The sequence below is a fragment of the Notolepis coatsorum genome (genome assembly GCF_963971535.1).
Source record: "Notolepis coatsorum genome assembly, chromosome: 18".
Classification (NCBI taxonomy): Eukaryota; Metazoa; Chordata; class Actinopteri; order Aulopiformes; family Paralepididae; genus Notolepis; species Notolepis coatsorum.
Genome location: NC_140182.1, coordinates 84,380,107 through 84,402,254, shown reverse-complemented (window position 1 = coordinate 84,402,254; position 22,148 = coordinate 84,380,107). Strand labels below are relative to the sequence as shown.

The 22,148-nt window shown below is 48.8% G+C and overlaps 1 protein-coding gene across 1 annotated transcript in view; it reads left to right on the top strand.

Annotated features, from left to right (window-relative positions):
* The window catches only part of immp2l (inner mitochondrial membrane peptidase subunit 2), a 503,188-nt gene that overhangs the window by 226,936 nt on the left and 254,104 nt on the right, over positions 1-22,148 (top strand). The gene's annotated exons all lie outside the window — the stretch shown is intronic.

Sequence of the window (22,148 nt, the reverse complement as noted above, 5' to 3'; positions counted from 1 at the left end):
TTCCCAAGTTCCACCGAAGTGAGGTGCATTCGGGGGATTAAACTGGAAATCAATCTGGTATGGAGCGAGGTGGGTCTTAAGTTCTGGGCCCATAGCTTGGAAGCTCTCTCTCAGCTCTCTTTCTCCGCCTTTGAAGTTTGTCCCGTGATCAGACAATAATATAGACGGTTTCCCTTTCCGCAATGTGAATCTTCGGAAGGCCATAAGGAATGAGTCTGTGCTCATGGTTGGAAGGAGTTCTATGTGCATCGCTCGGGTGGTCATGCATTTGAATACAATACCCCACCGCTTCTCGGTTCCTCTTCCTTTCTTTACATACAGCGGGCCGAAACAGTCCATACCGGTGGAGTGAAAAGGCTTGTCGCCGAGTCGGAGGCGACAGGGGGGTAGGTCAGCCATCCGGGGTATACTGGGCTGTGCTCGCCATTTACGACAGTCTAGACAAGTCCGCTGGAAACGTCGTACTGCTTCTCTCCCTTGCAGTATCCAATAACGACGTCTGATCTCCGCGAAGACTCTCTCTGCCCCGGCGTGATGCACGTCCTCGTCGTATTTCTTTATGATAAGCTCTGTGACCTTGTGTCGGCTGTTTAAGACTATCGGGTACTTGACGTCATCCGGTAAGTCTGGAGCTTTCCTCAGACGACCACCCACTCTGATGAGATTATGGGCGTCGCTCTCAGGGGCTAGGTGGAGCAATCTGCTGTCTGATGGGACGGGCTTTGCTCCCTGTAGACAGTCTAGCTCGTCGGGGAACGAGTCTCTCTGGGCTCGCTGTAGCAGAAGAAGTTCTGCTTCTTCGTAGTTAGCTGCAGTAATGTCAGTAGTGGGCTGAACCTCTGGGTGGTGCCACAGGAATGTCTTTAGCTGCGCACTCTCAAGGGTGAGGCAGTCGTCTATGTTGGGGTCTGTGGGGACGAGTGTGTGTGTCAACCCACAGAACATAGATTTCTTGTTCTCTGCCTCCTCTTCACTCGCCTCCCGTGGGGTGGGTGTAGGCCACTCTTCTTCCGGGAGCTTGAGGAACTCGGGCCCGTCACTATATAGATTGTGACGGGTGAGGTCATCCAGGGACATTCCCCGGGTGATGACGTCAGCTGGGTTGTGTTTTGTGTCCACATACCTCCAGCTTGCTGCTTCTGTTAAATCTTGGATCTCTGTGATTCTGACTCCCACGAAGACCTTGTATCTACACGAATCAGACTGGATCCATGTGAGTACGGTCGTGGAGTCTGACCACAAGATTGTTCTTTGCACCGGGATGGTGAGTTCACGTTGGATTAACGTGGCGAGTTGCGCTCCTGCTAGGGCTGCGCAGAGCTCTAGACGCGGGATAGATTGTTGCTTGCGGGGGGCTATTCTTGAGCGAGCCAGGATGAAAGCAGTATGTATTTCTCCTCCCTCCTCTCGGGCACGCAAGTAGGCCACCGAACCGTAGGCTACTTCGGAGGCGTCGCTGAAGACGTGCAGGTCCATCTGGCACGTCTCCGGCCTCACTGTGGGTGGGAAGTAGCTGCGGCGTATGTTGACACCTGGGAGTGAGCTGAGTTCTGTCTCCCACTCTCTCCATGTGGAGGCAAGGTGTTCGGGTATGGGGTCGTCCCAGCCCTGGTCCTTGTCCCATAACGCTCTTACAATCATCTTTGCCCTAGTGGTGTAAGGTAGAATACATCCCAATGGGTCATATTGTCTGGCGAGTGTTCTGTATACACTCCGTCTTGTGGTCGGTAGTGCAGTCGACCTTCCCTGCTCCTTGGTCAGGGGTGTGTGTTTATAATGGAGCGAGTCTGTTTTGAAGCGCCAGACTAGTCCTAATGTCATTTCTTGGGCTTCTCCTGGGATGGTCGCCATCCAGGTCTCGCTGCTTGCTGCCTTGTCCTCTGGGGAGAGGCTGCGCAATACTTGAGGGTCGCTGCTGGCCCACTGCCGGAGATCAAAGCCGCCTTTGATCAGGGAGGCGCGGAGCTTGAGTAGGAGGGCCTCGGCTTCTTCTGGCGTCGAGACGCTTTGCAGACAGTTGTCCACGTAGAAACTATTTCCTACACTTTGTCGGACCTCTTCATCAGCTGCTGGGTCCTCTGCGACTTGTTTTTGCAGTGCAAACGTAGCACAGCATGGGCTGCATGTGGTTCCGAAAGGGAGGACTTCCCATTGATAGATGGCTGGTTGCTCGTCCCCGATCCTCTCTCTTCATAGGAACCGCAGCAGGGGCTTGTCCTCCTCCACTAGTCGCACCTGCAGGAACATCCCTTTGATGTCGCCGCTGATGGCCACCTTGTCTTGGCGGAAACGTAGTAACACGCCTAGTAGAGAGGGGCCGAGTGTTGGGCCGGGCAAGAGCTCTTTATTCAGATTTTGTGATCCGATCTGGTAGCTGCAGTTGAACACAATACGATCCTTGCCGTTGTGGTGGACTTTGTGGTGCGGCACGTACCATGATTCGGTCGTCTGATCGGCCTCTTTAGTGTCAATTTTCTTTATGTGTCCCGCTGTGATTAGCTTGTCAATCTCAGCGCGGTACACAGTCTCTTGAGCGGGGTCTCTGGCTAGGCGCCGCTCTGTGTTCAATAGATACCGCTCCGTCGCTTCTTTTGGGGCGTGGAAGGTAGGCATACCCTCTCGCCTCAGGAGTGGAGTTGCGTATCTCATCACTCCATTGACTTTGACTCTCTTTGTCCCCCGCTCGAGGAGGGCTATAGCATAAATGTCTTCCTTGGAACGAATGTCTTTCTTTTCGTTCTTAAAGGGCATTGTCTCTAGTGTCCATAGCCTCTCGACATGCTGTAGGAGGGTGGTGTCTTCTTCTGTCACTCTGGAGTGGAGGCAGCTAGTGTCTGCTGTTCGGTTAGGAGATCTAGCGAGGGGGCCTTGTAGTGTCCATCCTAGGCGGGTCTCGACTGCTGCAGGACAGCCTCTGGGCCCTGTGTGGACCCGGTCCATCGGGACGATGAGGTGTGCATGGTCAGAGCCTATCAGCAGGGTCGGGGTGGCACCGTCTATGAGCGGTATAGGTAGTTGACGCAGGTGCACATATTTATCCATCAGCTTGGCGATGGGGTAGGTGTACTGCGACAGGCCTATATCTTGGCTGGTGAAAGCGTTAGTGATCCTATACCGTCTCTCTGGCTGCCCGCTTGCTGCAATAGTGAAGGAGACATTCTCGCCCTTTATCGTCTTTAGGTCTCTTCTTATTGTCCGAATCGTCATCGTTTCTTCGCTCCCCCGCAGCCCCAGCTGGGCCGCAGCGGACGCGAGGAGAAGGGTCTTCTCTGACCCGTCGTCAAGGACGGCGTAGGTGTCCATGATCTTGTCTTGGTAACTCAATGTTACGCGGACCACCTTCAAGAGCACCCGGGCGCCCCCGCTGCGGGCGGGGTCAATGTACATAACACTTGCCTTTATGCTGCTTGAGGGTGCAGGCTTTCTTCTGTTACTGTCATGTAGGACGTCCAAGTGGGCTCCGTCACACCGACTACACCTCTTCTTTAAGCGGCAATTGGCTGCCATGTGACTGCGCGCACATCGGTAACAGCGTCGGTTGGACTTTATCCATTGACTCACCTCGTCGGCGGTCATCTTCTTGAACGTGTCACAGTGTGACAGCCAGTGTTCCTTTTCGCAGTACGGGCACACCATCTTCCACTTCTCTTTCATCGAGGGGGTACTGTGGTTCTTGTTGCTCGGTACTGATTCTGCTTGGTGCATGACGGTCACCAATCTTCGGCCATCGTTTGCTCTCCTAGGTCCCTCTCTGGAGCTTGGTGTGCTCCGCACGAACGTATCCAACCGTAGGCTGTTGACTTCTCTCGCCAGGAAGTCGGCTAGGTCTAGGAGGGATGGCTCGGGACCGTTAGGATCACGGTGGTCTCTTTGCCGCCTGAAGCGCTCTTGTCGGGCGGGCGGAAGCTTCTCTAAAATCCTCTCGACATTAGAGTTCGCGTACAGTTCGTGCATACCCTTTTCCTTTTGCGCCCCCAGCATCCCTACCAGGGATTGTACCTTGATAGACAGGTCATCTAGTGAGCGATTGTCTGTGGTTGGGGGTAGACGGTCAATATTCCTTATCTCTTGTATTACGTAGTCCCATATGCGTCCATATCTTTGGTTGAGTGCTGCTAGAGCCGGGTGTATGGGGTAGTAGAGGTGGAATATGCCAGCGCTATATTGTGCGCTCGGGGCACCTTGAGGTGCTTGAGTAGGATAGCATACTTGTACGGTTCATCAGTTACATCGGACATCATTGTCTCTAAGCACATTCGTAGCTCTGTGTACTGTGCTCTGTTCTCGTGTGTGAAGTCCGGGAACGTCGGTGTGCCAAGGTACGATGCCATGGATGGCTGGCACATCGGTGAGCGTTGGAGGAGAGGCCTCCTAGGCGAGTCTCCTCTTACGTGTCGTGGTGGGCTGGTACCTGCTGGGTACCAAGGCCCGCGTACCCAGGTGCTGTTCCTCGGGGCTGGTCGTGCGTCAAGCTCACCCGTGAATTGAGTCGGGGGTCTGTAGCGCAGAGCCGCGGGGGTAAAGTCTGGGCTGTACTGGACCTCCTGGTCCCGTGGAGTACTGTGATGCTGTTGGGCTTGACTCTCCTCCTCTCCCTCTTCTTCTTCCTCTGGCAGGTCATCTAGATCCTGTAGTCGTCTATTTAGCCTCTCCGCGGTATAGACCGGTTCTTCTCTGTAGCTGGGTCTCACTTGGACCGGTCGGGGAAGGGGTTCGGAGAGGGGTATAGGCTCTCTCTGGTGGTCAGGCTCAGGGTCGCTTGATCGGGTAGGGGAGGGTGCCCTTGACCCTTGTCTTGACGAGGCCCTGGAGCCCCGTGCGGAGGGAGGGGGGGTTGCCCTGGTAATCAGCTGCTCCATTATCTGCGCTTGTAATCGGTCGCGCTCGGCTTCGCGCTTGGTGAGAGCGAGGTCGTGCTCTGCTTCTCTTTGGGCACCGGCAGCCGCGCGCTGGGCTTCGGCGGCGGCGCGCTGGGCTTCGGCGCGGTCTCTTCCCATATTCTCTTCCGTCTGGAGGCGTCTAATCTCTAGGCGTATGTGGTCTTCATCACTCCGTTGCTGCGCTTGAAGGCGTTCTCTTTCCATGGAAGAATGTTCGCGCTCACTAAGCGTCTGTGCTTGGAGTCGATCGCGCTCGGTTGAGGCTGCCAGGCTGGCAAGGAAGGCCTGCGCCAGCATCTTGTCCGCCTCGCTGGGGGAAGACGCTGGTTGAGGTGATCCGCTCCTGGTAGTACTCGTTGGAGATCCGTTCTCCTGTGGCGTATCGAGGAGATCCATCTCCGGGGTGCGCGTCCCTTCTTGTGGTGGGTCGAGTTCCATCTCTGGAGGGCTTTCTTTATCCTGGAGCTCTCCGGGGACTACTTCTTCGGTCTTGGCGGGGGGTAAAGTCATGTCAGGTCCCTCCTGGTCCCCACCGTGAGCTTGGTCAGTTACGTTAGAACCCACTAGGGTCTCTACTGGCGGGGTAGCCTGGTCGGTAGGGTCGGACATAATTTTACTATCTACTTTTTCCGCGTTTACCGTCTGTAGAAAGCTAGGTAGTATACTGGCAACGTAATCCTCTAAGTACTGAGGTGTCTGCCGTCTACGCTGCGGGCGATCTATTTTAGGAGAACCGTTTTGTGGAGTGTTCATCATTGGCCATGTCAATATTAATACCACTATATTAATATTACGCTAGTTACCCTCCGGCTCGAAGGACCAATTGTAACTGAGGTGTACAATTCCCTGACTGTATTGATAAGTATGGTATCATTAAACCACTACTGTCTTATGTACATTACTACTGGCCATACAGTACACAGGTATCTTATGATGAACACTTCCCACAATGACTCGGTTCCACACAAAACTGGATTTAAGTATTTATTAGCAGCAATGATAGTACATAATATACTTTACTTTGGATGCGTTTATAAGGCAAAGGAATGTGCGTAGGCAAATCAATAACGTATGTCCATTCTCATATTACGCAGGAGATAATAATACAACCTGAATCTTAGGAATTATATCTATGGTACTCTGGTAATATAGCGGGAGATACTGGTAGGGTCCCTCCGGTCGTAAGCCAGCAAGGGGAGAGGATTTGTCGGTAGTAGAGTCTGGGTCAACGATGATAAAGAGACTCCAAGTACAGGAGACGGTGCAATAATCTCTTGATCCGCAGACGAATACAGCTGTTCTCCGTAGCATGCAGCTCCGCATGGAAGAAAGCTAGCCGGCCTCAGGCTTCTGAGAGGCGGGCTCGACGTGGCTCCTCACAGGGTAAATCCCACACAATTGTGGGTGTAGGCGATTCTCCGCTCCATCAATTACAGGACCAAAAGCAAATATAATCCAGCCGAAAAGGGCTATGCAGTCGTCGGTAGGTTATCCAGTGTACATGATGAAATATTATGGTCTGTACTAGGCTAAAGGGATATTCCGTGTATATGTACAAGGAATACACAAGGGATATCAAACGATATACAAATATTATGCAATATATATCAATCAATAAATATATATATTCGGTTTAATCTGATCCTTCGTAACACATATTATCAATGTAGTGACATGAAATATTCATTATAACAATTATTTTAGATAATACTTACATCAGATGTAAAATCCTCTTGTAGTATCTTGCTGACTGGTGAATATTGTTATTTGATGTGTGGAGTCTATTGTGTTTGTCCATGATCCACACAGGAGAGGGTTGCAAATGGCTTGAGCATGTCTGACACCTACCACTCATTGCTGCAAATTAGGGATGCACCGATCCGATATTGGTATCGGTATCGGCCGCCGATATCAGTAAAATAGCTGGATTTTTTTTTTATAATAATAAATAAAATAAGAAATAACCATTCAGTACATTTATATCTATGTGTTAATTTGTTACATTTAGTTTCACTAAGTTAGGAAAGTAATGTTTTAAGTCAAGCCTGATGTTGCCTTGCACAAAATAATGATCCCAGTCTCTTCCACACAGTGACAGTGAGGCATACAGTTTATTAATTGAATGAATGAAGTTTATTTTCTGTCTTTGTTTACAACAAATCAAAAACACACTTGTGATCCTTTACAATTCTTAAAAACTAAATATATTTTAATATAAAAAAAAACTTGGATTAAATTATATATTTTTTTACTTTTTTGTAAAAATAAATTGGACAATGGGTATCGGATCGGTATTGGCCGATACCCAAACCCAGGTATCGGTATCGGGACTGAAAAAGTCGGATCGGTGCATCCCTACTGCAAATGCCAACCAACAGTTACCTGTAAACAATGAGCAGTTACCATGGCAAGTAAGTGAATAAACTAATAAAGCTACTTTTTAATGTACATGCACCCAGCCATATTTATTTTCACAAAAAAAGGGTTGGCGATCAGCGAGAAAGGTGGGCGTGGCCGTTTTCCACCAAAGACTGATTTTAGTGCAAAGTAAATGATTGCAATCGATTCAGAATCATGAAAAACCCCTAGTTTGACACCTGACAAGGTACTTAAGGCAGAAATGAAAATAAATTAAATCTTTCACAGATAAGGTTCCGGGTTCCCCGACTTTCAGCAGCTGTCACAGGTTTTCCTATGGGAGTTGAATTAAAATATTTGTATATGTGTTATTAGACACCTTTACAAACACATTGGTGAAGACATTTCTTGGTAAGGAATTTATTCCAAGATTTGCCAAATATCTGATAATATTCCCTGACTATAGGCTAAATGAATGATAACAACCATGTATTAACTCAAAGGTCTAAGCACTCGCCTACAGCCGCAGAGACCTGGGTTCAATTCCCGGCAGCGGTACCTCCAGCGTGGTCAGTCGTCCCTAACACAAATACAGTAGACAGTGTTCACGAGTGGGACGCCAGTGGGGTACGAGTCCTGGTCATCCTAGAGCTGCATTAGCAACTCCTACTGGACCGCCTGTTCAGCAGGGAGGGGATCAGGTGCACATGCCTCTTCTATGCTGTGGCATGCTGGGGGGGGCTACATCAACTCGAGGGACACCAACAAACTGAACAAGCTGGTGAGGAAGGCTAGCTCCGTGGTGGGAGTCGAGCTGGTCAGACTAGAGGTGGTGGCAGAGAGGGGGGGATGAGAAGGAAGCTGGCTGCTATCCTGGAGAATCCCTCCCACCCCCTCTACGACGAGCTAGTCAAGATGAGAAGCACGTTCAGTCACAGACTCATACCCCCCCGACACTCAAACTAACCGCCTCGGCCAGTCCTTCATGCCAGCGGCCACCAGGCTCCACAACAGTGGGCAGGGAGTGCTGCCAGACATCCAACTACTAGGACCCTAGTAGCCGACTCCCACCTAAAAGGACAATATACTACCTTATGCATACTGCACCTTATGTGAATACTGTATACTTCATCAGATCATATATTTAGCATTTAGCATTTTAGCATTTTGTTTTTAAGATTATATATTAGATTATATAAGAGCCGTGACCCCCACTATTATAGGAGGTAAAAAAATAAATAAAAAATGTATTATTATTATTATTATTATTATTATTATTATTATTATTATTATTATTATTATTATTATTATTATTATTATTATTATTATTATTATTATTATTATTATTATTATTATTATTATATATTTTTATTTTTTATGGAAATGTATGGTTGAAACATGCAAACATTCAAACGCACACACACTAATAAGCATTGGAGGCTTTTAACCAGGGCCGGACTGGGGAAATCATTCAGGCCAGGAAATATAGTGCGAAATATAGCCCCAGTCAGGCACTTTTTAAGCAGGGGGTCTGGGGGTCCCCCACCACCAGAATTTTTTTTGTTACAAAGACTTAATTTCCTGCATTCTGGTGCAGGATTTGTACGCTTTAAATGCCAGTGTTTGTGATGGCATCACAAATGATTGTTAAAAAAACAGGCTAGCATATGTATGATTAGCAACAACACTGATTTTGATGGATTTTCATTTTTTTGTAAGGGCCCTGCCTCCACCAATCACACGCGGCTCCCTTTTTGTGTGTGTGTGTGTGTGTGTGTGTGTGTGTGTGTGTGTGTGTGTGTGTGTGTGTGTGTGTGTGTGTGTGTGTGTGTGTGTGTGTGTGTGTGTGTGTGTGTGTGTGTGTGTGTGTGAGAGCAAGAGAGAGAGATAGTTCTCCAACTTGTGTGAGTTGCAGTGATCTCCTAGTTGTTCCCCACCTAGGTTATCTAACTATTGCGCCACTGCAACTAGAAACACTGGCCTGGCCTGCTTCTAAGTTCAGTGGCCTGACTGCATAAATAAAAAAAAATAAAAAAATATTTCTTTTTCTTTTTTAGAAATCTTTTTTTGTATCATCTGGCAACCCCCCCACGGCGGCTCGCGACCCCCACTTTGGGAACCACTGGTCTACACCCTCCCCAGACCGACAGTAGGGCAGCATGTGGTGGTCTACACCCTCCCCGGACCGACAGTAGGGCAGCATGTGGTAGTCTACTCTACATCCTCCCCAGACCGACAGTAGGGCAGCATGTGGTAGTCTACACCCTCCCCGGACCAACAGTAGGGCAGCATGTGGTAGTCTACACCCTCCCCAGACCGACAGTAGGGCAGCATGTGGTAGTCTACTCTATACCCTCCCCAGACCGACAGTAGGGCAGCATGTGGTAGTCTACTCTACACCCTCCCCAGACCGACAGTAGGGTAGCATGTGGTAGGCTACACCCTCCCCAGACCGACAGTAGGGCAGCATGTGGTAGTCTACTCTACACCCTCCCCAGACCGACAGTAGGGCAGCATGTGGTAGGCTACACCCTCCCCAGACCGACAGTAGGGCAGCATGTGGTAGTCTACACCCTCCCCAGACCGACAGTAGGGCAGCATGTGGTAGTCTACTCTATACCCTCCCCAGACCGACAGTAGGGCAGCATGTGGTAGTCTACTCTACACCCTCCCCAGACTGACAGTAGGGCAGCATGTGGTAGTCTACACCCTCCCCAGACTGACAGTAGGGCAGCATGTGGTAGCCTACACCCTCCCCAGACTGACAGTAGGGCAGTATGTGGTAGTCTACACCCTCCCCAGACCAACAGTAGGGCAGCATGTGGTAGTCTACACCCTCCACAGACTGACAGTAGGGCAGCATGTGGTAGCCTACACCCTCCCCAGACTGACAGTAGGGCAGTATGTGGTAGTCTACACCCTCCCCAGACCAACAGTAGGGCAGCATGTGGTAGTCTACACCCTCCACAGACTGACAGTAGGGCAGCATGTGGTAGCCTACACCCTCCCCAGACTGACAGTAGGGCAGCATGTGGTAGTCTACACCCTCCCCAGACTGACAGTAGGGCAGCATGTGGTAGTCTACACCCTCCCCAGACTGACAGTAGGGCAGCATGTGGTAGTCTACACCCTCCCCAGACTGACAGTAGGGCAGCATGTGGTAGTCTACACCCTCCCCAGACTGACAGTAGGGCAGCATGTGGTAGTCTACACCCTCCCCAGACTGACAGTAGGGCAGCATGTGGTAGTCTACACCCTCCCCAGACCGACAGTAGGGCAGCATGTGGTAGCCTACACCCTCCCCAGACTGACAGTAGGGCAGCATGTGGTAGCCTACACCCTCCCCAGACTGACAGTAGGGCAGCATGTGGTAGTCTACACCCTCCCCAGACTGACAGTAGGGCAGCATGTGGTAGCCTACACCCTCCCCAGACTGACAGTAGGCAGCGCATCGACAAGGAGGGAATTGGCATAACGACTAAATTGGGGTGAAGTACAAAAAGGCACAAAAGAGAGAACTAGTGTTTGAGGGTTTTGGTTCACACTTTTCTCACACGTTTTCATGCAGTAACAGCAATTGCATTATTTATCTTGTGATTTTCCTATGAGTATTTTGATATGTCGATATAAAAAGAAATCCAGATGGTTAACGTGATGTGAATTTATTTTATATATTTTTTTTATTTTATATTTTATCACCCAGCCCTAATGCATACCACTGGCCATGGTGGAGTGTTAATGCCATGCCCTGGTTGATACAGGGTTTCATGAACATGCACTCGACAGGAGCTTTGGAAAAAGCCCTGTTGAAAAGCGATTGATTGCATGCTTACCAACTGTTAGTCTGCAACACTACTAGACATCTAAGAAGGGAGATCCCCCCTTGAATGGCCCTTCTAAGGTTTCTCTCCTCCACACTGCCTGTGGAGAATTTTTTCCCTATTGTTAGGTTTTAGTGAGTTATTCCTTACCTTCGCGTGGGGTATGTCTGGGAGTGCTTGCATTATTTCATTTATTTGCATTTATTTTAAATTTGTTGGACCTTATGGTGTTCTTGTTCTGTTCTTGACTTATTGTTATGTTTCTTCTTGACTTGTTTAAAGAAGACATGTACGGCCCATGGGGACATTAACGTGTGTTGTCGGGCCTTACAAATAAATTTGATTTGATTTGATTGCCTGCTTGAATTGAGTGGGTGGAGGTGTGGCTCGGCAGGGAGAACATCCTTACATGTCGGACGTACCAGTACTGTGTTTCTGACCGGGGGAAAGCATAGACGCAAGTCTAGCTTACACATTGATAGAAAAATGCACTTTGTCTAGACCTCTGGCAAGGCCTAACAATCTCCCCACTTTGCTGTTACTTTCACATGCATTCTACTAGGTAGAACAGACAGAAACAAGAGTCTCAACAGACCCAGGCTATACGGTGGGGCTAAAGGAAAGGTCACAGGGTCAACACAATCAATATATCAACTGGCTATCGCGTCTCGCTCTGCCTACTGAGATATAACCCATCATCTCTAGCACCTAGTGTGCTCCGGGAAACAAAACAAATGCACCCACTTGCACGTGACCACGCCACTCCCATGCGTCCCCTATATTACACCGGAAGTGGTCACGCCTCACCCTTCCTCATTCGTTTCCAACGCGGAAGCAGCTAGATGCACTTCAGAACTGGAGATTGTTATGAAGCAGAAGGAGAAATTACACAATGTTGGGAATTCGCCAGAAGTTCGCCAGCCCCCGGAACCTTCTCGGCACGTCCTGACAGCACGACGGCCCTATCCTGTTTGTTCCTCGTCTCATGACAGCAGACCGAGGGACTTTGCGCGACGGCTGGCAGTCGAGCCGCGTCGCTCCCAGGTAGGGCCTGCACTAGCAGGCATTGGTATATGTAATACTGCTCGTTGTCTCGTGAGACAGCCGGGTGATGTATTGGCGCGGGGGGGCGGGATATTTGGATGAACGTGGTCATCATGACTAACTTTAGGATGTTTTTCCAAATATCCTAGCACGCAGCTAATGCTAATGCTAAGATGCTTGGGGCGCCGTTCCCATGTGCCCCGCCGGGGCTGTCACCACTCTTCCCTCCTCTTAACCGTTTCATTGCTGAAGGTCAATCGGTGTCTAATGTTGAGGGTTTTGCTGAGGCTTTTTTACCCTTTACACGGGTGGATGGGCTGATGATAGGGCCCAGGACAGGTGTGCCGTGCTTAGAGGAGCAGGTAGCATCGGTCCTTTGCCCTGGCATGGTTGAACGGTATCCCACCCGTTTTCTGTCCAAAATAGTGTCGGGTAGTGGGGCCTTAGGGTCAGCCGACGTAAAAAACATTGCGCGTGTTTTTGAGGTTATACAGCTTTTGACCCATCCACAAGCTATAACCGCAGGGAGGGCTAGGATGCTGTCAACACTTGTTCACAGGCATCTTTGGTTGGAACAGTCTCCCCTTGAGGAGGAGAGGACACTTCCCCTCCTCAGGGCTCCCCTCTCTGCAGAGGGAGTTTTTGGTCTGTCCGCAGGGGCGCGGCCGGTATTTGACCTGGGCTCCACACCGCCCCACACCACGCAGTCAGAGGTGAGAGCACGGCCTCGCCAGCGACTGCGGCGAGGCCCCCGACCAGCGGCCATGTTTCCCCTGCCTGAGATACCCTGGGCACTAAGAAAACAGGTGATCACAGCCTCGGCGGCCGAGGGATCGGCTACATTAGATGAGCACGCCCTAAAAAACCGTCGCCGTCTAGCTGTGTCTAGCACGCTCTCCGGTTACTCCCCCCCCGCTACACTACGGGACACAGGGCTCTGATTTGTTCCCTTTGGCCACGGGCCGCATTCTTCCAGTGAAGCGCAAGCGGCCCCACATTTCGCTTCTCATGGAGACGGGCTGACACCCAGTTGCTAGCTAGGCCTGGGTCTGCCTGTGAGAATGCTGTGCTGTCAAGCGGCTCCCACACCACACATCCTGCGTCTGTGTTTGGTGAGCCTGGTGTTGTGTCTGTCGACGGAGCAGGGTTCCCTGTATCTAAAATTTTTTGTCAGATGGGGAACTCTAGGCCCAGGAGGTCGCAGCATGGGTTCTCCCAGCCCCGCCCTCGCCAGGCCGGGTATCACGTTAGTGCCTCCCCCGACCGGAAGACCGGTGGTTAGTCAGGCACACGTGGTTTGGGTGGTAGTAATATCACTACAGGGCTACGGTGTGTAGGGACTCACCCTATCGGTCAGCGTGGGGACCACACACCTTGCATGTCCAGCTGCAGAGCAGGCTGTCCTCAGCAGTCTATGTCGGGAAGATGCTCAGCGGGGAAGCCTATGTCACCAAGGGTGATGGCCGCTCTCCCCGTATCAGACCGGCCCTTTCTGTCGGGGTCCCCCCTTGGGTGCGATTGCCTCGTTGGTAGAGTCAGGGTGCGATATCCCGACTCCGCGAGACACCCTGCTCCCGCGTTTGGCGAGTCCAGGGTTGGCAACACACAGCGGGAGGGACCGGGCCTCCTATCTACGGTTCCTGCCGGACCAGCTACAGGAGTGCCATATGTCGAGGTGGATGGAGAGAATGCTGAGGGAGGGGCTTGTGTAACAGTTTACACAACCCCACCCTCCGTTTTTGGGTTTGGTACAGACCCTCTTATCAGGGTCCGCGGCAGTGACAGCTCTGGCCGACGAGATCCAATCTCTGTTGGCGAAGCAGGCCATCGTCGTGGTCCCAAGGGAGGACGTGATGCGTGGCGTTTACTCCCGCTATTTTCTGGTGCCCAAGAAATCGGGAGGTGTCAGACCTATACTGGACCTGTCCGCGTTCAATCGTATGATTGTGGCGAGAAGGTTCAGAATGTTGACCGTCAAACACCTGTTAAGCGCTGTCAGAGTGGGAGACTGGTTCACCTCCATAGACCTGAAGGATGCGTATTTTCACATCCCGATCTTCCCTCCTCACAGGAGATTCCTACGCTTCCTGTTTCAGGGCGTAGCGTACGAGTACCAGAGGCTGCTGTTCGGCTACTCTCTGGCTCCTCGCACTTTCACCAAGTGCGTGGAGACCGCGCTGGACCCTCTGCGTCGCCAGGGGCTACGAATCTTGTTCTACCTTGACGACATTCTGGTCCTCAGCCGGTCGGAGGAGGTCGCCAGGTCTCATACCCGGCTGGTGGTAGAATTTCTCACCAGTCTGGGTTTTGCTGTGAACTGGGAGAAGAGTACTCCTCTTCCTAGTCAACAGGTGGAGTACTTGGGCTTGGTTCTAAGCTCAAGGCCCATGAGGGCAACCCTCTCGGAGCAGCGACGAGAGGATATTCTCGGTGCGCTCAGGAGGTTCCGTCCTGGCAGGACAATTACGGCGCTGTCCATGATGCCCCTGCTCGGTATGATGGCATCTGCTCACTCTGTGTGTCACTCTGTGTGTCAGGTCTGGGACCACTTCGGGAAGGCCGCGGTGGACCTGTTTGCAAGCAGACAGGCCCACCGGTGCCCCTTGTGGTTCTCGGTCAGTCGGAAGGACAACCCCCCTCTGGGGGTGGATGCCTTATCGATGTATCCGTGGCCGCCCGGGATTCTGTACGCGTTCCCCCCCCAAACACCTGATAGCTCAGCTGTTGGAGCGGGTACGTCGGTAGCGCAGGACTTTGATCCTGGTCGCGCCGGACCGGGCCACGGCTGTGTGGTTCCCGGCCCTGATTCAGCTCTTGGTGGCCCTGACGTGGCCTGTTCCGGGGTCGCCGCGAGCCCTCTCCCAGGCTCACGGGACGCTGTTTCTGCGTCCTGTTCTGGGGCAGCCATTGATGGTTTGGCTGCTGAAAGGGTGAATCTGGAGGAGATGTGTCTGAACCCTACTGTGGTTGACACCATCCGGAACACGTGCGCTCTGTCCACTACCGCGGTTTACGCTGGGAAGTGGCATATTTTTCAAGAGTGGTGTGAGGTTGGGGGCCTGGACCCAGTGTCTTGCCCCCTGGACTCGGTTCTTTCCTTCCTCCAGTCTATCCTGGATAGGCTGTCGGCCTCGACGGTGAGGGTATACGCCGCGGCTATATCCTCCTGTCACGTGGGCCTTGAGGGCGGTACGCTGTTCAGCCACCCTCTAGTGAAACGTTACCTGATTTGGCGCTCGGCGTCTCAAGCCTGTGGAGCGTTCTCTGTCTCAGAGTTGGGACCTCCGACTGGTCCTGGGTCGGTTGTCGGAGGCCCCGTTTGAGCCTCTTGAGCAGGTGCCGTTGGGTCGGCTATCTTTTAAGACCGCGTTCCTTTTGGCCATCACCTCCACTAAACGTGTGGGTGAGCTTTGTGCTCTCTCGGTGCCTGTCTATTCGGGCCGATAGCGGGGCGACTCTGAGGCCTAATCCAGTCTTCGTGCTAAAGAATATCCGGAGCTCTTTTCGCTCCAGGGATATTGTGATTCAGGCATTTCATCCTCCTCCTCACGCTAGTGGGTTGGAGTCGAGCCTGCACCTGTTGTGTCCTGTCCGTGCGCTGGGGGTTTACCTTAGTCGCACGCAGGGTTTCAGGGCCTCGCGCAGGTGAGGCGCTGTCCAAGCAGCGTCTGTCACATTGGTTGTGCGAAGGCATTGCCCTTTGCTACACGTTGGCTGGACAGGTTCCCCCCGGGGGCGTCAGGGCGCACTCCACTTGGTGTGGCGGCCTCTGCTGCCCTGTTAGGGGGGGCCTCGGTGGAGGACATTTGTGCTGCAGCCTCCTGGTCCTCCCCGAGTCCTTTCGTTAGGTTTACCTCATGGACATGACTGGGGGTTCTGTCTCCCAGGCGGTCCTGAGGTCCGGGACCTCTCCTGCATCCCGCCATCAGGTGGGCTAGCAGGGGTGTGTGGGTGTGGACCGCGGGGTGCTGTGTCACACATGGTCCCGCTTGCGCTGTGCGTTCAGGGGTACCTGGTTCCCCCCTTTTTTGCACTTTGGTGGAGTTGACTGATGTGACAGGCTGCCTCCTCGTGTACCGGAGGGGACACGTGATGCAAGGCTTCTATCCTCCCTACAACTGACCAGTGGGGGGCATAGTCGAGCAACGTTCAAGACAGGGGAGGGGAGAATTGGAAACACGGAATTGGGATGGGAGAAAAATTGAAAAAATAAGGAGAACAAGTGGATAAAAAAAAATAAAAGGCTCAGCTACTAGAAAATAAAGTGCTAAATAAGCAGTAGCCTAAAACCATAATGGCTACAGAGAAAGGCAAAATGCTGAATAAAGCAGAGAACAGCACTACACTTTAATATAACTGAGGAGCCTGACCGGAAGGATAGCCAACACAAAAGGAAATGAGAAAGCAGCTAACCCAGCGATATTCAAACTTAAATAGACTCAGCTACCATATGCACAGCTGCACTCAATCAGGTGCAATCAAGCGGTTACCATCGGTAGTGTGATAGTAAAGGGTTAACCTTATGTAGTGTGGCAGTGAAAGGGTTAACCGGCTGTCGTGTGGCAGTGAAAGGGTTAACCTTCTGTGTGTTGTCGCAGGGAAAGGGTTAACCGTTTGGTAGTCCGGCAGACAGTGAAAGGTTTAAGGTATGCTACAGTACCATTTTTCTACTGGAACATTTTAGGAATCAGATAGTGTCAGGTCAGATAGGGGCAGGGGTGTAAAAAGTACCCAGAAATTATACTTAAGTGAAAGTATGGGTACTGTCTCAAAATCTGACTCAAGTAAAAGTCAAAGTATCTGGCTAAAAACACACTTGAGTAAAAGTAAAAAAGTCCTACTTTTAAATGTACTTAAGTACTAAAAAGTAAAAGTAATTTTTTTTAAAGGGATAAACCAGGGGTCTCAAACTCATTCCATCGTGGGCCAAGTTTTCATTTTAACTATACATTGCACCAGGTGAGTTAGTTGAAGAGGTGAGCCAATTAGTGAAATCATCAGCTGGTGTTTAGGCAAGGCTGGAATGAAACCAAGCACACTCTGCCCACAATGGAATGTGTTCTGCGATAGACAATGCTGAAATGAAAGAACAGAGGACACTTTTTTGCATTAAAATTATTTAATGCACTTCTCCATTGAAGGTAAACTAACATGGACGGCATTCACATCACAGCATGAATAATATCACAATATTAAAGACCGAATACTGTAGTATCCTGAATAATATGACAATATTAAAAACAGAATAATGGTGTATCCTGAATAATATCACAATATTAACCACCGCATACTGGAGTACCCTGAATAATATCACAATATTAACCACAGCATACTGGAGTACCCTGAATAATATCACAATATTAAAGGCAGAATACTGGAGTACCCTGAATAATATCACAATATTAACCACAGCATACTGGAGTACCCTGAATAATATCACAATATTAAAGACAGAATACTGGACTACCCTGAATAATATCACAATATTAACCACAGCATACTGGAGTACCCTGAATAATATCACAATATTAAAGACAGAATACTGGAGTACCCTGAATAATATCACAATATTAACCACAGCATAATGCCGATCTGACTGTCTATTCTTCTGATAGCAGGTGTTTAATCAAATATCTTCTAGTCTTGCACAAGGACCAATCAGCATGGTTCATTTTGCATTGATGGGGATTTGATTGGCTGTTTACCTGCGGTCGCAGGATTAATAACGTTAACGTTAGTTCGACCAGATAAACAATTCAAATATACTAATTAAAATAGTTGGACCTGTGAGATTTGTACTTTGTACTTTGTAGGTCTGCATTTTAAATGTAAGGAGTAAAAAGTATGTTTTTTTTCTCTGAAATGTAATGGAGTAAAAGTACAAAGTATACAAACCTAATAATACTTGAGTAAAGTACAAATCCCCCAAAACAGTACTTAAGTATTGTAACGAAGTACAATTACTCAAGTACTTTACACCCCTGGATAGGGGACAGGTCATACACACAGCTGCCAAAGCACCTCCTCTGTGTCTGTGTACATGTCTGTGTACGTATGTGTACATGTATGTGTGCGCAGCGCGCATGTGTGTGTGTGACATGTCAGTGTCGCTTCACGGCTCTCACTAGAGTCAACCAGATGGAATTCTCGCCCCCACACAAAAACACACACAACAGGTTTTAAATTGCTGTATTATTGAGCGATTTAAGACCATGTCCTGCTGTTGGCGCTTATGGACTGTGCTCCTGCTGCAGTGAACGATGAATCGTCCGTCTCTCCTCAACTCCACACACACCAGGAAAACAATACAACTTAATATCTCCCTACAGAGCAATTACATGGACTGTGGCAACGGCAGGCCCATCCACACGTACTGTACTCTCGGCTCCCAACCGATAGATAGCAAACTCTTAAGCCCACCCTACACACACACACACACACACACACACACACACACTCCCACCCTATCCTCCAACCCCCATCCGCTCCCCACTCTCAGAGTAGGTTCATTACACTACAGCCAAGTCCATCCTTTAGTCCTGTCACTGATAAGCTTGTAATTCATTTAGCAGCAGACATTGACATACTGTACACTATGGGCAGGAGGTAAACCACTCGAGAGCAGCACTGTGTTGTAGTGGGCAGGATTAGACCTGAGACTCCCTGCGATATGGTTGCTCACTGCGCAGGCCCTGCCAGCGCATGGCTTGCATAGGCAAAATGCCCAGGTGTTTGATGCTGGTGGTGGTAAATGTTTTACTTTTAGTGTGCCGCAGACTTTTAACTTTAAGCCACCTTAATCCCTCTAGTTTTTTCAGTCTACCCCACCGTGTGCTCATTGTGAATCTGATCTGGCAAGAGATACATCCAGATTTCTTTCTTTCGTTAAATTGTTTTGCTTTGTTTATCTTTTTCCTGCCTGTGGTAATAAGCACTGGGGCAGCGTGTGCAATTATGGCAAATGTATTTCCCAAAGTCTCATTAGACACTTTTAGAAGAAGCTGTACTTGAGGTTGATATGTGAAGAGTCTGTAGTGTGGAAATGTGAAGAGTCTGTGGAAAAGGGAATCAAAGTGTTGGATGTTGACCATATTCACACGCCGGCCATTTTGCATTAAAGTCACACTCAGGTTGGGATTCCCTTCCATCCTGTTCCCAAAAAAAGGAATCCCAACCTGAGCATGACATAAGAGCAAGATGGCCATCGTGTGAATATGCTCAAATGCCATTGAAATCATGGCCTGCTGCCTTAAACATCAGTATTTGGTGCTGGTAGTGTGAGGCTCTCCATGGTGATATCTTGTCACCGCTACATACCGACGTTACATCCCCTGGTGTGTGATGAGTTACAGGAAAAGAGGAATCTCGTGGATATAATTTCCATACATTTAAATGCCATTACATTAAGTGTTAATGAGCATGCTGTTAGCTTTAATTGGTAAGGTTGATGTGGTAAGATCATGCGCAAGTCATTAGGACATGCTTAGTTTGATGCTGAATTGTTTTAGTGAAGTGTTTCAAGAAAATAGCTATTTATTAATTTGTAGAACAGTCGTAGCCAAACCATTTCCCCCACGCATCAGAAATCTTTTTGACGTGTCATATAGGCTGGTAATTAGCTGACTCCCGGTGTCTGAGGATGTGTTGCAGAGATTTTCCACAAATAGTGTCACATTCCTTTTCATGTCAAAAGCTTGTGTTCCCCCCCCCTCCTCTCGCTCTCTCTTTCAACAAATTCCTGTCCCGCTATTTTCTGATAAATGTGCGACGTTTCAGACTGATTGAACATATCAAAGCAGGAACAAAGGAATCTGTGCGAGCAGTGTTTGCTAAGAATAGCCACGTTAGGAATTGTACCTACTGCACTGTAGGCCGGGGGACTTGTTTCCCCTTCCCCATATCGTAGAGCCAAGTCTAACCAGAGAAGGCTCTTCTTCTACTCAGTCAGGGGCAGCGTGACTGTGGCCTGGCTGAGGCTGGGGGGGGGGGGGAATTAAAATAGGCACAAACTGAGTTCTCCTTTGCCGTTCACATGTTTATTATTATTATTATTATTATTATTATTATTATTATTATTATTATTATTATTATTATTATTATTATTATTATTATTATTATTATTATTATTATTATTATTATTATTATTATTATCATTATCATTATTATTATTATCATTATCATTTTATTTTATTTTTTTTGTATCTCTCTGGGTTTTTCAATTATTTACAGTGACAATCCAGTTCCAAGTTCCCAATCCCCCTTCCATCCCTCCCTCCCTTCCCTACATCAGGGAATACAACAGGTAGAGTACAAAATAAATTGTATTAAGTAAGTAAATATATAAATAATTATACAACTTTTTTTTTATACACAAATCAATAATCAATAAAAACAAAACTGAAAAGACCATACAAAAAATAAAAAGTGTGTGTGCTCGTTCATGGCCACGTGTATGGCACTCCATCTGTGACTTAGTTATCATTGTCTTCCAGAACCACTGTTAACACTTTCAGTGCCACCAGGGGGCGCACGATTTAGTGATTGAATGCCATCCACCATCCACGCCAATGTTAACGTTAATATCGCCTAATCTATGTTTTAAATTATGGCTGTGTCTAATCTGCCCGTCGCTTATCAAAGAATCATTTTCCAGTCAACATTGGCAAGGCAGATTGGTTTTTTATCGCTTCATTTCCGTTTGATAGCATTTTGAAAATCACCCGTTTTCCGGGGAAAAACAACCCATTCTATGATAATCGCCTTTTACTGGAATATTCCAGAACGTTGTCATTTGTCTGCCTATTTATGAATCGTTTTCAAATAAATGCTAGATGATCGATAGTATGTGTGCGCACGCACGTTTGTGCCGCGCGCTGATAATAGCTGCTCTCATTTCCTGATCGATTTTACAGTCAAAACACCCATATCACATATCACATAAACGCTTATATCTCTGTGAAAACTAGTCTGATTATCCTAACACTGATAACATAGATTCCTTACCTGACATCAGATGGTATCCAAATGGTATATTCCAATTCCTGATCACCATTCAAAAAAATCGAGTGTATAGATCCAACGTGTATACAGTAGAAAACATGATCCGCGCGGCTCAGAGGCTCCAGAATGAACTCTGGTAGACCCCGGCTGCATCAGTGAGAAGTAAAATGTGGAGTCAGAAATCCGTTCTCCCATTCACTTTCATTGAGTCCATTCCAAAAGGGTGATTTACCATCTGGGAGACGATAGGGGGCGCTTTTTTCAGATCTGAGCGGCGGCGGTCCCTGGATCTCCAACGGTAGGCTCGCGTGATGCAATATGATTTCAGATCGCTAATAAAAAATTAAAAATAAATACCCGAGAATATTCGGGGCGTGGCACTCAACGGTCGGGGCGTAAACCCGAGATATCTCGGGCGTGGCATACAAAGTGTTAACACATTGTGCGCCAAGAACGGCGTAAATCGTTATTGCCCGCCATGCGTTGAACGCCAACAACGGCGTATCACGTTTTGTGATCAATATTTCATTTTTTTCGCCATGGCATTCATAATTCATTCAGCCTCCCTCTGCAGCGGCACCCTGTCTGATATTGCAATGCCTCAATACCGTCGCCTGGTGGATGGTCGGGCGAGTTACACTCACGCCAAACCGGAAGTGGTGATCGGTGCATCGAGGAAATTCCTCCGCCAGAGATATATTGTGGCGTGGATCAATATACACACTCGAGTGCATTTGGATCGCTTTCGAAACGCAATAATCGATATGATTTCGGCGTTTATTGCGTCATACAAACCGGAAATGGATCTAGCAGATCGACGTCAAATAATTGGAATATTTCTCCTCCAGTCTCATCGGTGAACAGTAAGAGGAATAATGTTATTTTCAGTCCGATTGCTTATTCATTTCAAGGCAATCCATCTGATCAAGATATCATCCCATACTAAATAAAGCCGTTACTGACGATCAAGGAATTATAAACAACCCCCGCCCCCCCCCCTTTCCTTCACGCATGATGAAGCATAATGTATACCGATCATATACAT